This window comes from Ranitomeya variabilis, chromosome 1 (assembly GCF_051348905.1).
Source record: "Ranitomeya variabilis isolate aRanVar5 chromosome 1, aRanVar5.hap1, whole genome shotgun sequence".
Classification (NCBI taxonomy): Eukaryota; Metazoa; Chordata; class Amphibia; order Anura; family Dendrobatidae; genus Ranitomeya; species Ranitomeya variabilis.
The window spans coordinates 1,021,725,319-1,021,743,413 of NC_135232.1; the positions used below are offsets into that span (position 1 = coordinate 1,021,725,319).

General features: G+C 44.8%; 1 protein-coding gene across 1 annotated transcript in view; it reads left to right on the plus strand.

The window, feature by feature from the left end:
- WWC2 (WW and C2 domain containing 2) overlaps positions 1 to 18,095 on the plus strand; it is a 245,839-nt gene that overhangs the window by 111,356 nt on the left and 116,388 nt on the right. The gene's annotated exons all lie outside the window — the stretch shown is intronic.

Consider the following 18,095-nt stretch of genomic DNA (forward strand, 5'->3'; position numbering starts at 1 on the left):
ATTAAGATGTAAAGCTAGTCTTGTCTGTTTCCGCATGTTAGTATTTCTGTTATGACAGATGATCGAGAACTTTATGCAGTTGTGCTGATCTGTAGCCACGTCACCATAGGACTCTTTGGTTCTCTATGTCCAGTTAAGCTGAACCTCAGGAGGTCTGAGTATTGCAGCCATAGTAATGACTGTTTTGTAAGTCATTTGAAGCCAAAATGATACTACAGAACAGAGCGCAGAGTAATTATATATATATATATATATTTTTTTTAACTCTGTAAAGTTTGCAATATTCATGAGAAAACTATCAGCTGAGCTTGTTTGGCTCTTGTTTGGCTGGCAGCGATCTGTCCCACTATCAGCACTTTTATCAGCCAGATGTTTTCAATGGGAAGAGCCGAGAAAGCTGCTGTCGTTTTTAAAATTTCAAGCGCACGATCCTTCAGACTCTCCCCTAACAGATAATGAGAGGAGTCTCTCATACTCATGGGATGGTCGACTGGTTCTGCTAAAATCAACAGGTTCGGCCTACTTTTTTTTTAATATGTATGGCGTCCTTGTGTAGGGCCACACAATTTTTCACCAAAGAGCATCTGATAAATTTACTAGTGAGCATCTATTACATTACGAATCCAGCTATGTCTAGCGCTTTCCATGATTTACGAAGCTACACGCAAATGTAAAAACACCTTTAAGGGAAACAGTCAATTCAAGCGGCCCATATATCCAACAGCATGAATCAGACCCTGGCTGATCAATTACAGCTTGATATTTTTTATGTATTTTTATTGTTTTTCTGAAACGCTCTGGAAAACCTAGTTTAAAGATCCTGGGACAATAGGGAGATATCAGACTACTCCGGAGCTGCTCCAGGCTGGCTTCTCCCCACACAGATCCGGTTGATTGACAGCTCCATCCCATGAGTGACAGCGAGAGACCGGTCAGCCACCAAGATTTGCAGGGAGAAGCCATCCAGGGTCCATGCTGGGCTAGTCTCATCTGGCTGTGGTCCTCTGCTGGATTGTTAAACTGTTTTTTTCCTGAAGTGCTGGAGTGTTTCAAATAAAAAAGAAAAATACCATACATCTGGCTGCAGTCATGTAGCCAACATATGAATCAAGCTGCCCACAGTTTGGGCGGCATGAATCAAGGTTCTCTTTAATGTGTGCTGCAGTAATACAAATGCAAAACTGGTCTGCTGTACTGGATTATTTAAAGTGTCCGCTATAAGTGCACCCCGGCACCGCCTGCCAATATCTAGACTCTGTGCACTGTGTATGGTCATCAGGGACAAGCTGATAATTTACTGAGAAGTCAAACTGTTAAAATTGTGTTTTTAAATAAGTAAGATTCACGTAAAAGACGCTCTGTACACTAGCATGAAATGTCAGGAAGTCACCCGGCATATCAGCGCATCGAATACATGGCAGAATAGCGGGGAATATAAAATGATCATTAGTACCTCTATGGATTTACACATTTCTGTCATTTTAAAGTTCAACCACAGTAACCTATTAAATCAATCACTTTATTAGTAAACTGATTTTCTTGGAAGCCGTCCCCTATGGTTAACCATGCTTCATCTAATGAGAATGAATAAAATTGCCTGTAAACAAGTGTTATTTCATTAACGGCACAAACCCCATATTGCATAACATGTATTACTTGTGGAGGACGGCAGGAGACAGAAAGGCTATCAAGGGTTTTTGATATATTTTTTTTAATCCAATACATTTTTATTAAGTTTTCAAAATTCAATTTTTTTTATACAGGAATTTATTAGTGTTTAAAGTGAGCACCTAACACGTTGGCATGGTGGATGTGATTCCGCACAGATCCCTCCTCATTGTGACTGTTTACGCTCCTAATAAGCCCTTCCTAATGGTATCTCTCCTAGTGCAACTACTGTGCCATTGTGCTGTTACGCTTATTTTTTATTTTTTTTTTCCATGTGATGAAAGTATCCTTGTGTGAATTAAAGTGAAGATTCGCTTTTCAAGATTCTTTAAAGTGAAGGTTCCTTTTGATCATCTCCTGACATGTCATTAATACATGTCAGAAGATGTAATGGGTGTAGGTCTGCACACTGGGACTGCTTAAAGTCTTGACTTCAATCGGAAAGCTGATGACAGACTTGGAGATCCAAAGGTCTTTGAGTAAAAAGTGATTGGGCATGGCAGTTGGAGGAGCATTGCGGACACATCGTGCTAACTATTTTTTAACATATTGTCTGTCGTATTTTAACAGGAATCTGTCACCCAGTTTTTGTTACCACATCTGGAAGCAGTGTGATGTAGAGGCAGAGATCCTGATTCCAGCAATTTATTCCTTCCTGTCATTTTGATAAAATCCCTATTTCATCTGCAGCAGATCTAACCGTTCTCTGAATGCTGAGCTGTGTATAACAACCACGAACACCACTGATCAGCAGCTTTCTGTGTACACTGTGCATAGGCAGAAATATAGCAGTCATTGATGAGGTTATAAAGAGCTCATGAAACTTGAGGACTACATGGCAGCAAGTTTGCTATTTATCTAGTGATAAATTCACTGTTTAATCAGATTATTAAAACTACAGCAAGCAGCCCAGTATGTGACACATATCTAGAATCAGGGTCTCTGGCTTTGCATCATGCTGCTGTCAGATTACATGGCAAGAACCTAGTGACAGATTCCCTTTAAGGAAACAATTCCAGCATCTGTTCCTTTTGTCCATTTTTTTTCTTTTATTCTGGCCCCCCAAAATGATTAGTGTCCAAGGAGATCAGCCAAGTTCACTCTACTCCACGTACGACTTTTGGGTCTGTTATTGACGCCTCCATAGAAGTGCACAGAGTCCCGCTCTGCAGGATCGGGGACACTGACTGTAGAGATGTGGCCCCTACCTGGACAATGATGTGGCTCCCTGAGGTGCGCGTGCATCCAACGGATATTTACCGTGTTTCCTGTGGACGACATGAGTATCCCATTACCACCAGAAAACCTAGCTGGCAGTGACATACTCCCGTGCTTCCAGCCTAGTATCTCTGGGCTTTTGGGATCTCCATCTGTCTGTGTTCTGATTCCAGTCTCTTAGACACACATGGCCGCCTTTACAGTTCTCCATTAATTCCCATCAGTCGCAACAGAGAAGGGGACTGGCTTGTCTAGATGATTGATCATCAGCTAGTACTGGTAACCATAGACCTTCACATTCCATGTAAAAGGAATCTGCCATAATGTCCCACCCCAATCTGTTTATATCACCATGTTGCTCTCTGAAAAATGTCTTCCTTACCTTTTAATTAAGTAGGCATGTCAAAGCTGTTCCCAAGCCTCGTGCTCACTGTCTCTAGTCCCCCACAGCGCCACGTTCCTCCGCTGTGTAGTCTGTCAGTGAAGTAGACCTGGAGTGACCAGGGTATGAGAAGTGCATCCATAATCCCAGAGCACTTTAGGTTCATTTGCATATAAATTGAAACAGTTGTTTTTTTTTCAGTGACGGAGCGACAGATTGTGGAAGATGTTCTCTTTCAGAGGCCAACAGAACCAAAGAAGCAGTTTTTTTTGTTATGTTTAGTATGTGTGTATTTAATAATTTATTTGATGGAGTGGAAAAAGTGTCAGACTAGTTGTGGAATTTTTCAGCTCCCTCCTATCTATGGCACTGCAGGAATGCGATCTCCTGCGAGGTGCATGACATCTTTATCACAAGTTGATTTAGTGCATTCTGCATATTGCAGATAACGTGACATATGATGTTGTATGTGCGCCTTCTCTTCTGGGCTCCGGAGCCTTATCACAACGCCTCCATTGAACCTTTGCCTTGGTACCTATAAAAACATATTTTTTTCAAAAACTAAACAAAAAACATATAAAGGTATTGTATTTGTTTAGTTATTATGCTCCCTTGTATAAGCTCCAACATATTCCACCTCGCTTTATAGATGCCGTCATGACTGTGAGCTCGAATGGGGACAATCTCAAAATATCTTAGCAGTGTGGGAGAAAACCCGAGAACCGGGTGGAAACCCACACAAACACTGGGAAGCAACACTGAGCGATGGATTACTCTTGGGGCTCATACTCACGAGCAAAACGGACGAGTGCAATCCGATAAAAAATCGTATTGCACTCGGACCCATGTTATTCAATGGGTGACATCTCATTTGTGATTTTTTTTTTTTCTCAGCCGAAATTGGACTGAGAAAAAAATCGCAGCATGCTGCGATTTGCTGCGAGTCTCGGACGCTGCAATTCAATGGGTGCGAGAAAAAAAAGCACGGAATACGGATCATCCGTTTTCCGTCTATTTTTTACAGATACATCACCATTCTGTGGCATAGAACACTGTAAATGGTCCTGTAAATGATTGTAGGAAAATAGTTCCTGAGAAAAAAAACGCATTGCATACGGATGTCATACGGATGTAAAACAGATGGTGCGATTAAAAATCGCATTAAACTCGCATGACAATCCCATAGTTTGCATCCAATTTTTTCGGTCCAGATTATGGACCGTTTTTTTTTAATAGCAAGTGAGTATGAGCCCTTAATCTGCTGATCACCAGTAATAATAGGGTAAAGGGCTCGTCCAAACTACCGTACTTAAATGTGTCAAATTGCAAAGTGCTTGTAAAAACAAGCAGCTTTGCAATAAAACTCTTAACCATTCTCTCCATTATCAAGGATTTTGAGAGTGTACAGCTCGTTGCCTTGACTACCGGCCACCTCTGCCACGTACAAGAAGCTCTGTACAACCCTGCACTTCCCACGTGATGCAGAGGCAAAGTTTGCTAGCAGCTGGGGGGAGCACATAGGTCAGGCCAGTACCCCCAGAAAGCAAGAACTTAAAGGGAACCTGTCACCCTCAAAATCGAGGGTGAGCTAAGCCCACCGGCATCAGGGGCTTATCTACAGCATTCTGTAATGCTGTAGATAAGCCCCCGATGTATCCTAAAAGATGAGAAAAAGAGGTTAAATTATACTCACCCAATGGGCGGTCCGTCTGGGGCCTCCCATCTTCTTATGATGACGTCCTCTTCTGGTCTTCACGCTGTGGCTGCAGAGCAGGTGTACTTTGTCTTCCCTGTTGAGGGCAAAGCAAAGTACTGCAGTGCGCAGGTGCTTTGCTCTGCCCTCAACAGGGAAGACAAAGTACACCTGCTCTGCAGCCGCAGCGTGAAGACCAGAAGAGGACGTCATCTGATGAAGATGGGAGGCCCCAGACCGGACCAGGACACCCATCGGACCTGGACCGCAGCGGGACTGCCCCTGGGTGAGTATAATCTAACCTCTTTTTCTTATCTTTAAGGATACATCGGAGGGCTTATCTACAGCATTCCAGAATGCTGTAGATAAGCCCCTGATGCTGGTGGGCTTAGCTTACCCTCGATTTTGGGGGTGACAAGTTCCCTTTAAACATTGAAATTACCATTGAAACCATATGGCAGGTAAAAAAGAAAAAAAAAAAAACCTGCCTGTTATTTCTAATGCACATAGTAAAAAAAAATAAAATAAAAAAATAAATAAAATGATCCCCTTTAACAATGCTCATTCATGATTTTACGGATTTATCACATGACAAGCGTAGTGAGTAGTGACCCGCAGAATTGTGAATTCAGCTCTGGATGATCATAGACTCGAGATTTGTACAAGCTACAAGTATATGCTGTTTTGCAATTGATATGCAGGAAGACACAGAATACAATTTAATAGTATTGAACGGCTTTTGTAGATACACTTGTTTTGCTGTTACATCGTCTATTCTCAGTCCTGGGCATAGGAAGCTGCTGCAGGAGATGCTTGCCTCTTCATCGTATTCTGCGGTCTTGTACTGACTTTTAATCAATGTAGAGGAAGATATTCTAGAGATAATGTAAATCTGAAAAGCCGCAGCATTGATTGAAAAATTCAAGCCTTTGTGTATTGGAAGTTGTACAACCTACGGTACATATCCAGTGTTCCATAAATTCCTCATTTACCTTATCATTAAAATCTTCACTGCAGTTGAGCTCTATGACAGATCCGTGAAAGCAGACGATCGTGCTCGGATGGTTACCTGTACGGTAACCTTAGCATGGATGCAGCAGAACGGCTGGAGGAACATTGTGTACTAATGTATTACATTTACAACGATATTCCCATCTCCTGCATGACGTGCTATCAGAGCCTGAGCTGGAACACCAGTACAGATAGGGAGAACAGAGGTGTGATCTCCCCTCTGTGCCCACACACACTTCAGGGTAAGGCTGTGTGCACACGTTGCGGGTTTTTTTTGCGTTTTTTTTTGCTTTTTTCGCTTTAAAAACGCATTAAAAATGCATATATGCATCCTATCATTTAGAATGCATTCTGCAATTTTTGTGCACATGATGCGTTTTTTTTTTGTGGTAAAAAAACGCAGCATGTTCATTAATTTTGCGTTTTGTTCGCGTTTTTCCTGATATATAATGCATTGAGAAAGCTCCAGAAAAAACGTGGTAAAAACGCGAAAAAAACGCTTGTGGGTTTCTTGCAGAAAATGTCCGGTTTTCTAATGGAAATTTCTGCAAGAAATCCTGACATGTGCACATGCCCGCAAGTCCTGTTTTTTTTTTTTTTTTTTTCTTCTGCTCATTACATAATTTCCATACACTTATGTGGAGAAGTTTATACATAAGCATGAGTATGCTAAAAATGATTAAAAATTTGTTTTTATTTTAAATACAGATTGCGATTATGAAGAGGAAAAACATTGGCCCCCCAAAATTGAAATGCATTTAATAACACACAAAACTGATCCAAGCTTTAGGGTATGTGTCCACGTTCAGGATTGCTTCTGGATTTGTTCAGGATTTTATGCAGGTAAAATCCTGACCAAATCTGCACCTGAGGTCACTGGCAGGTCACCTGCGTTGTCCTTGAGTTTTTTTCTGCAATGTAAGGACATGCTGCGTTCTTAAAAGACGCGCCGCATGTGAGAGTTCTCGGGTGTGCCGCATGCGTCTTTTACTGCATAGTGGAGACAGGATTTCATGAAATCCCCTCCACTATGCTGTAACATCTGGACGATGCATTTTTTATGCATGCTGCTCAATGCTGCGTCAAAAACGCAGCGTTTCCTGAACGTGGACACAATACCCTAAGGGTATGTGTCCACGTTCAGGATTGCATCAGGATTTGGTCAGGATTTTTCATCAGTATTTGTAAGCCAAAACCAGGAGTGGGTGATAAATACAGAAGCGGAGCATATGTTTCTATTATACTTTTCCTCTATTTGTTCCACTCCTGATTTTGGCTTACAAATACTGATGGAAAATCCTGACCAAATCCTGATGCAATCCTGAACGTGGACACATACCCTTAGGCTACGTGCCCACGTTGCGGATTCGTGTGCAGATTTTTCCGCACTGTTTTTGAAAAATCTGCATGTAAAACGCACTGCGTTTTACCTGCAGATTACCCGCGGATTTACCGTGGATTTCGTGCGTTTTTTGTGCAGATTTCACCTGCGGTTTTACACCTGCAGATTCCTATTGATGAGCAGGTGTAAAACGCTGCGGAATCCGCACAAAGAATTGACATGCTGCATAAAATACAACGCAGAGTTTCCACGCAGTATTTTCCGCACCATGGGCACAGCGGATTTGTTTTCCATAGGTTTACATGGTACTGTAAACCTGATGGAAAACTGCTTCGACTGTGTGCTATGTGCACACGTTGAGTATTTTATTGCAGAAATTTCTGCAATGTTCCTTTATCTCTAGGAATTTGTTAGCAGCAAAAATGCAACGGAAAAAACACGCGCTTGTAACATGCATTTTTGAAAATCAACGTTTTGGAGAGAATATATATATATATATATATATATATATATATATATATATATATATATATATATATATATATATATATATATATATATATATATATATATATATATATATATATATATATATATATATATATATTGTAGCATGGCTAAAGGGTATGTAGTCGACGGGAGGTATGTGCCACATAAGTGCTGAGTGTGTTAACGCTACAGGACTGAGCCTGGTGGACTGGACACTTTGTTATGCTTTTCCTGAACTTAAGGGTATTTTGTTTGCTGTTATTTTTCCATGTGGTTTATGACGTAATAAACCCTGTGAACTTTAAAGGAACGTGCCTCCTGAGTGTCAGCCGTCGCACCTGAGTGAGTGGAATCCCTACAATTGGTGGTAGACGTGCGGGCAGCGTTCCCAGCGGAGACGAAAGTCTGTTATTGAATGTCCTGGGTCAAGTCTGTTGTAAGCCAGCCGGGGAAAATGGAGGAACTGCTGAAACACTTGGTCCAGTTGCAATCACAGCAGGAGCAACGGCAGCAGGTACAGCAAGAGACCAACAGGCTGTTGATGCAGCAGATACAACAGAGCCAGCAGGAGCAACGGCAGAGCCAGCAGGAGCAACGGCAGCAGATGCAACAGAGCCAGCAGGAGCAACGGGAGCAGATGCAGCTTCTGGCAACCGCCATCCAGGGCAAGACGAGTGCCCCAACCCCAGGTCTGGCTGATGACACCCACGTCCGGAAGACGGTAAGACGCGCATTGCAGAAAATGACCCCCGGGGATGATGTTGAGGCCTTCCTGACGGTATTTGAGAGGGTCGCTGAGAGGGAAAAACTCCCGCCAGAGCAGTGGGCAGAGGTACTGGCGCCATACCTGACGGGAGAACCCCAGAAGGCGTACTATGATTTGACCTTGCAGGATGCCAAAGAGTATCACAAATTGAAAGTCGAGATTCTCGCACATTTGGGGGTGACACTGACTGTCAGGGCACAGCGAGTTCACAGCTGGGCCTATCACCGGAACAAACCGCCTCGCTCTCAAATGTTTGATCTGTTGCACCTGGTCCAGAAATGGCTGCAGCCAGAGTCATGTACACCTGCACAGATGGTGGAACGAGTGATGATGGATCGGTTTGTGCATTCCCTCCCGAGGTCCATACAGACTTGGGTTGCCCAGGGTGATCCCCAGAATGCCGACGAACTGATCGGACTGGTCGAGAGATACCAAGGGATGGAAGGCTCCTTTGGGAGACAGCCCGTGCCGTACTGGGGGTCCCAGAAAGCTTACACCTACCTAACAGCGGAGGTTGGCACCCTAGATTACGATGTGGTGCCCCCGCTCCACGTCGACTGTCCCTTCTTGCCCTAATAGGTCCTACCAACTACCCATGCCCAGGTCCCCACAAACATACACACAAATTGACCAAGAGGTCACACTAACCAAAAACGTGAAAAAAAGTGTAAAAAAGTGAAAAAAGGGGTAACAAAAATTACTAAAAACAACTCAGCAAGAAATATTGCTGCGTGAAGTTCCACTATATTGCATGTACCCCAAGGCTATGTCTACAAACGGTGTAGATGAAAAACTGTTCTTAGATAAATATCATAGTACTCAGGCAAATAGTCAAAAACTATGGGGTACAGTAGAGCACGAATATAATGTGCTCAAAAATACTCAGAGGTCATAAACAATAAGAACCTCTAGTATATATGCCAATGTGTCACTGTCTTTGTTAGTAAATCATGACCTGCATGTCATAGAGGGCAGACCTATACATAAGACCTATATACAGAGTGGATACCTAGACAGGATGTCTCAAATCTAAAATAGCAGATATATCGGTTCACTCAATAAAATGTTCATATGTTTGGGTGATGTATATATTAACACCCTAGATACCATACAGGTTCAGCATGAGATATTTAATTTTTTTTTTTTTTGTGGGGACCTGGGCGTGGGTAGTTGGTAAAACCTATTAGGGCAAGAAGGGACAGTTGACGTGGAGCGGGGGCGCCACATCGTAATCTAGGGTGCCAACCTCCGCTGTTAGGTGGCCCTATAGTAGCTTACACCTACCTAACAGTTACTGTGTCAGGAATACTTTCATTATTTACTACTTTTTCTAGCCTACCCGAACCCAATTGATGTTGGTAGCATACATTTAAGTATATTCAATTGTCTATGAGAATTTTAGATATTATTAATAAAGTATTCTTTTAGGATAGTGTGTTTCTTTTTGGTTGATCAAACAAGTATATCCTATAATATTCTAGCTGGTTTTTTACTTTTGGTCCCAGAAAGCTGCTGAGTCCCAAAAAGGGGTGGCGCATCCAAGGTCACAAAGGGTGGGGGAGGTGGTGCCCAAGGTCCCTACGGGTGATATTATTTGCTGGAGGTGCCACGGGCCAGGACATATAGCTGCCCGTTGTTCCCAGACCACTGAGCAGATGGACTGCAGCATGGGACGCCGTTGTTCATACTATGCGTATCCAGCCTGCAGTGTGAACTCTCCGCCCAACGAGGGACCTCAAGCGTGTCCCGTAAGGGTGAACGGTCGAGCAGCAACGGCGCTGTTAGACTCAGGGAGCTTAGTGGCCCTGGTGAGGGCCACTTTCCCTCTCCACCTGCTCCCGGGAAAGAATGTCGGCATGCGGTGCATACATGGTGATGCCAAGGACTACCCTTTGGCCAGGGCGGACATTGAAACGGCATGTGGCACTGAGTCCCACATAGTTGGCGTCGTGCAGGACTTGTTGCACCCTATAATTATTGGCCGGGATTTCTGTCTGTTTTGGGATTTGTGGGGAAAAGGTTCTGAGCTCCCTAGCAAGAGTAGGGAACCAGTGAACCCTGGAAGGGTGTCACCACACCCAGAGACAGATAGGTTTCCTTTTTGTGTGCTGGTTGGGGATGAGGAGGAAGTATCCCCTGCATCTGACACTATGGAGTTAGAGGTAACCGGTGAAAATTTTGGGACTGCCCAACATAGGGACCCCACTCTGAGGGAAGCCTTTAATAATGTCACAGTTATTGACGGGGTGGTACAGGAGCCGGGGGCAGACACAAGATTTCCCCATTTTCTGATGAGTGGGGAGTTGTTGTACCGGGTCACGAAAATAAGGGAGGAGTTGTTAGAGCAGTTGCTAGTGCCGGTTCCTTATAGACGGAAGGTGTTGGACATGGCCCATTCACATGTCTTGGGTGGACACCTAGGGGTGGAAAAAACGCAGGAACGGGTTGTGCAGAGGTTCTATTGGCCTGGGTGTCACCGGGAAATAGTGAACTACTGCAGGTCCTGCCCTACATGTCAGCTAACTGCTCCCACTCCTCATTTCCGGAACCCCCTTGTGCCCCTGCCCATTATTGAGGTGCCGTTCGAGAGAATTGCCATGGACTTGGTCGGTCCCTTAGTTAAATCAGCCCGGGGCCATCAGTATATATTAGTCATCCTGGACTATGCCACACGCTATCCTGAGGCAATTCCTCTGAGAAATTCTTCCTCGAAGAGTATAGCCCGCGAGTTGGTCCATGTCTTTTCCCGGACAGGTCTGCCGAAGGAGATCCTGACTGACCAGGGGACACCTTTCATGAGCAAAGTGATGAGGGAGTTGTGCAAAGCCCTGAAAATCTCCCAGTTGAGGACCTCGGTGTACCATCCCCAGTCAGATGGCCTTGTTGAGAGATTTAACAAGACACTGAAGAGCATGCTGAGAAAAGCTATAGAGAAACATGGTAGAGACTGGGATTGTCTCTTACCCTACCTGATGTTTTCCATTCATGAAGTTCCACAGGCCTCCACAGGATTCTCACCGTTTGAGCTTCTATATGGCAGACATCCGCGAGGACTCCTGGATATAGCCAAGGAAACCTGGGAAGCCGAAGTCACGCCCCACAGAAGCGTCATTGAGCATGTGGCCCTGATGCAGCAGAGGATTGCAAAGGTGATGCCTATTGTGAAAGAACACCTCCTCCAGGCACAAGAAGCTCAGGCCAGAGTCTACAACCGGTCTGCAAGAGTGAGGCAGTTCAATCCGGGAGACCGAGTTCTTGTGTTAGTTCCGACGGTGAAGAGCAAGTTCTTGGCCAAATGGCAAGGGCCATATGAGGTTGTCGAGAAACTTGGTGAAGTAAATTATAAAATTCACCAACCAGGAAGACGGAAACCATTCCAAGTATACCATGTCAACCTTATCAAGCCGTGGCAAGATAGAGAGCCGACAGTATCTCTATCGTTGTTAAGCAACCCAGAAGGTGAGGTTGGAGCGGTTATTATAGCGGAGACGCTATCGAAGTCCCAGAAACAGCAGTGCCGGGAGTTACTCCAGAAAAACAGGGACCTGTTTTCAGAGTTGCCGGGACACACGAAGGTCATAGAGCACGAGGTCCTAACAGAGCCACATGTGCGGGTGAACGTGAAGCCCTATCGTATTCCTGAGGCTCGTCGAGAAGTTATCTCCAAGGAAGTGGAGCGTATGTTGAAGCTTGGCGTCATCGAGGAATCCAAGAGCGGTTGGTCGAGCCCAATTGTCCTGGTCCCAAAACCTGATGGAGAATGGAGGTTTTGCAACGACTATCGGAAGTTGAATGAGGTCTCCAAGTTTGACGCTTATCCCATGCCCCGCGTTAATGAGCTCATCGAAAGGCTTGGGCACGCCAGATATATATCCACCTTGGACTTGACAAAGGGGTATTGGCAGATCCCCATGGCACAGGAAGCCAAGGAGAAGACGGCCTTTTCGACACCTGATGGATGCTTCCAGTATGTCCGGATGCCGTTTGGCCTACAGGGAGCTCCGGCGACCTTCCAGAGGGCTATGGATAGAGTCCTTGCACCCCATAAGGTCTACGCTGCTGCGTACCTAGATGATATCGTCATCTTTAGCCCGGACTGGGAGAGTCATCTGGAGAAAGTCCAAGCGGTGTTTGATGCTCTAAGAGAGGCGGGGTTTACAATAAACCCGAAGAAGTGTGCCTTGGGTAAGGAAGAAGCTAAATACCTAGGCTATATAGTGGGTCGTGGAGAAATAAAGCCCCAAATCAGGAAAGTGGAGGCAATCCAAACATGGCCGAAACCACTCTCCAAAAAGCAAGTTAAAGCCTTTCTGGGAATCGTGGGATATTACAGGAGGTTCATCCCGAACTTTGCCACAGTGGCTGCGCCTCTGACAGATCTGCTAAAGGGGACAAAATCAGTGATGGTTAAATGGTCCGAAGAGACAGAGTCAGCTGTTGTGGATTCTGTTTTTGGGCTCCCTCTGGTGGTTACAACTGGTACTGGGTGACTTTGGTGGGTTGCGGTCTCTGGTTTCCACCTGTCCATCTGAGGCTGGGTGTTTCCTATTTAACCTGGCTTTCCTGTCATTCCCTTGCCGGCTATCAATGTATTCAGATGTGCTCAGTTTGGTTCTGACTACCTGCTTCCAGATCTCTCAGGATAAGCTAAGTTATGCTTTTCAGTTGTTTTGTTTTTTGTCCAGCTTGCTAAATATTACTCTATGCTAGTTGGAAGCTCTAGTGGGCTGAGGTGCTCCCCATGTGCCATGAGTTGGCACATGGGTGCTTGTAATCTCAGGATGTTTTTTGATTAGGGTTTTTTGCTGACCGCTCAGACCCCTTTTGTATCCTTCTGCTTTCTAGTTATAGCGGGCCTCGTTTTGCTAACTCTATTTTCATATCTATGTGCGTGCCTTCCTCTCATTTTCACCGTCAATACATGTGGGGGGCAACTATACCTTTGGGGTTTATTTCTCTGGAGGCAAGTTAGGTCTTTATTTTCTCTGCAGTGCTAGTTAGCTCTTAGGCTGGCGCGAGGCGTCTAGAATCAACGTAGGCACGCTCCCTGGCTATTTCTAGTTGTGTTTGTCAGGAGTAGGGCAGCGGTCAGCCCAGGTTCCATCACCCTAGAGCTCGTCCGTTATTTGAGTTATTTTTTGCTTGTCCAGTGCGATCCCCTAGCCATTGGGATCCATAACAGTCAGCCTTCCAAGAGTTTAAAGGGGCTCTATGTAAGCAGCCCGTTCTGATGGCCCCAGACTTTAATAAAGAATTTATTCTTCAGACAGATGCCTCAGATGTTGGGGTAGGAGCAGTCCTTTCCCAAGAGCTACATGGGGAGGAGCATCCTGTCCTCTATCTGAGTAGAAAGCTGTCCTCATCTGAGAAGAACTACTCAGTCGTGGAAAAAGAGTGTTTGGCCATAAAGTGGGCGGTGGGTACGTTACGGTACTATCTGCTGGGTCGTAAATTCAGATTGATATCTGACCATGCCCCACTAAGATGGATGAGGGAAACAAAGGGTAGAAATGCTAGGGTCACCCGTTGGTTCTTAGCCCTGCAGGACTTCAGTTTCCATGTGGAACATAGGGCCGGAAAGCTGCACGGTAATGCGGATGCCCTATCAAGAATCCCTTGTTTAGTGGAGAAAAGTGCCAAGCCCCACGGCTTTAGGCAGAGGGGGGAGGTATGTAGCATGGCTAAAGGGTGTGTAGTCGACGGGAGGTATGTGCCACATAAGTGCCTTGTTGCTGTAATGTAGCCCGGAGTATTTCTTTGTTGTATATAACCATGTATATATGTGTGTTCCAGGACCTGTGGTGATGTCAGACCACATGGCTAATCATGTGATGGGTTACTGGGTGTGGTTAGCGCTATATAAGACAGGCAAATGCTTAACACAGGGGACATGTGTGGAGGTGAAACCCTCCTGAGTGTGTTAACGCTACAGGACTGAGCCTGGTGGACTGGACACTTTGTTATGCTTTTCCTGAACTTAAGGGTATTTTGTTTGCTGTTATTTTTCCATGTGGTTTATGACGTAATAAACCCTGTGAACTTTAAAGGAACGTGCCTCCTGAGTGTCAGCCGTCGCACCTGAGTGAGTGGAATCCCTACAAAATATATATATATATACATACACTCACCGGCCACTTTATTAGGTACACCATGCTAGTAACGGGTTGGACCCCCTTTTGCCTTCAGAACTGCCTCAATTCTTCGTGGCATAGATTCAACAAGGTGCTGGAAGCATTCCTCAGAGATTTTGGTCCATATTGACATGATGGCATCACACAGTTGCCGCAGATTTGTCGGCTGCACATCCCAAAGATGCTCCATACAAGGCAGGATGGATCCATGCTTTCATGTTGTTTACGCCAAATTCTGACCCTACCATCCGAATGTCGCAGCAGAAATCGAGACTCATCAGACCAAGCAACGTTTTTCCAATCTTCTACTGTCCAATTTCGATGAGCTTGTACAAATTGTAGCCTCAGTTTCCTGTTCTTAGCTGAAAGGAGTGGTACCCGGTGTGGTCTTCTGCTGCTGTAGCCCATCTGCCTCAAAGTTCGACGCATTGTGCGTTCAGAGATGCTCTTAGGCCTACCTTGGTTGTAACGGGTGGCGATTTGAGTCACTGTTGCCTTTCTATCAGCTCGAACCAGTCTGCCCATTCTCCTCTGACCTCTGGCATCAACAAGGCATTTCCGCCCACAGAACTGCCGCTCACTGGATTTTTTTTCTTTTTCGGACCATTCTCTGTAAACCCTAGAGATGGTTGTGCGTGAAAATCCCAGTAGATCAGCAGTTTCTGAAATACTCAGACCAGCCCTTCTGGCACCAACAACCATGCCACGTTCAAAGGCACTCAAATCACCTTTCTTCCCCATACTGATGCTCGGCTTGAACTGCAGGAGATTGTCTTGACCATGTCTACATGCCTAAATGCACTGAGTTGCCGCCATGTGATTGGCTGATTAGAAATTAAGTGTTAACAAGAAGTTGGACAGGTGTACCTAATAAAGTGGCCGGTGAGTGTGTATGTGTATGTATGTGTATATATATATATATATATATATATATATATATATATATATATATATATATATATATAGGTCCTTCTCAAAAAATTAGCATATAGTGTTAAATTTCATTATTTACCATAATGTAATGATTTCAATTAAACTTTCATATATTATAGATTAATTATCCACCAACTGAAATTTGTCAGGTCTTTTATTGTTTTAATACTGATGATTTTGGCCTACAACTCCTGATAACCCAAAAAACCTGTCTCAATAAATTAGCATATTTCACCCGTCCAATCAAATAAAAGTGTTTTTTAATAACAAACAAAAAAACCATCAAATAATAATGTTCAGTTATGCACTCAATACTTGGTCGGGAATCCTTTGGCAGAAATGACTGCTTCAATGCGGCGTGGCATGGAGGCAATCAGCCTGTGACACTGCTGAGATGTTATGGAGGCCCAGGATGCTTCAATAGCGGCCTTAGGGTAAGTCTCCACGTTCAGGATTGCATCAGGATTTGGTCAGGATTTTCCATCAGTTTTTGTAAGCCAAAACCAGGAGTGGGTGATGAATACAGAAGTGGTGCATGTGTTTCTATTATACTTTTCCTCTGATTGTTCCACTCCTGGTTTTGGCTTACAAAAACTGATGGAAAATCCTGACCAAATCCTGATGCAATCCTGAACGTGGAGACTTACCCTTAAGCTCATCCAGAGTGTTGGGTCTTGCGTCTCTCAACTTTCTCTTCACAATATCCCACAGATTCTCTATGGCGTTCAGGTCAGGAAAGTTGGCTGGCCAATTGAGCACAGTAATACCATGGTCAGTAAACCATTTACCAGTGGTTTTGGCACTGTGAGCAGGTGCCAGGTCGTGCTGAAAAATGAAATCTTCATCTCCATAAAGCATTTCAGCCGATGGAAGCATGAAGTGCTCCAAAATCTCCTGATAGCTAGCTGCATTGACCCTGCCCTTGATGAAACACAGTGGACCAACACCAGCAGCTGACATGGCACCCCACACCATCACTGACTGTGGGTACTTGACACTGGACTTCAGGCATTTTGGCATTTCCTTCTCCCCAGTCTTCCTCCAGACTCTGGCACCTTGATTTCCGAATGACATGCAAAATTTGCTTTCATCAGAAAAAAGTACTTGGGACCACTTAGCAACAGTCCAGTGCTGCTTCTCTGTAGCCCAGGTCAGGCGCTTCTGCCGCTGTTTATGGTTCAAAAGTGGCTTTACCTGGGGAATGCGGCACCTGTAGCCCATTTCCTGCACACGCCTTTCCACACCAGACTCAGTCCACTGCTTCCTCAGGTTCCCCAAGGTCTGGAATCGGTCCTTCTCCACAATCTTCCTCAGGGTCCGGTCACCTCTTCTCGTTGTACAGTGTTTTCTGCCACATTGTTTCCTTCCAACAGACTTACCATTGAGGTGCCTTGATACAGCACTCTGGGAACAGCCTATTTGTTGAGAAATTTCTTTCTGGGTCTTACCCTCTTGCTTGAGGGTGTCAATGATGGCCTTCTTGACATCTGTCAGGTCGCTAGTCTTAAGGTACCTTCACACGAAACGATATCGCTAGCGATCCGTGACGTTGCAGCATCCTCGCTAGCGATATCGTTTCGTTTGACACGCAGCAGCGATCAGGATCCTGCTGTGATGTCGCTGGTCGCTGAATAAAGTCCAGAACTTTATTTGGTCGTCCGATCGCCGTGTATCGTTGCGTTTGAAAGCAAAAGCAACGATACCAGCGATATTTTACACTGGTAACCAGGGTAAACATCGGGTTGCTAAGCGCAGGGCCGCGCTTAGTAACCCGATGTTTACCCTGGTTACCAGCGTAAAAGTAAAAAAAACAAACAGCACATACTCACATGCGCGTCCTCCAGCGTCTGCTTCCTGACACTTACTGAGCACCGGCCCTAAAGTGAAAGTGAAAGCACAGCGGTGACGTCACCGCTGTGCTGTTAGGGCCGGAGCTCAGTCAGTGTCAGGAAGCAGACGCTGGGGGACGCGCAGGTGAGCATGTACTGTTTGTTTTTTTTACTTTTACGCTGGTAACCAGGGTAAACATCGGGTTACTAAGCGCGGCCCTGCGCTTAGCAACCCGATGTTTACCCTGGTTACCCGGGGACCTCGGCATCGTTGGTCGCTGGAGAGCGGTCTGTGTGACAGCTCTCCAGCGATCAAACAGCGACGCTGCAGCGATCGGCATCGTTGTCGCTATCGCTGCAGCGTCGCTTCGTGTGAAGGTACCTTTACCCATGATGGGGGTTTTGAGTAATGAACCAGGCAGGGAGTTTTTAAAAGCCTCAGGTATCTTTTGCATGTGTTTAGAGTTAATTAGTTGATTCAGAAGATTAGGGTAATAGGTCATTTAGAGAACCTTTTCTTGATATGCTAATTTATTGAGACAGGTTTTTTGGGTTATCAGGAGTTGTAGGCCAAAATCATCAGTATTAAAACAATAAAAGACCTGACAAATTTCAGTTGGTGGATAATGAATC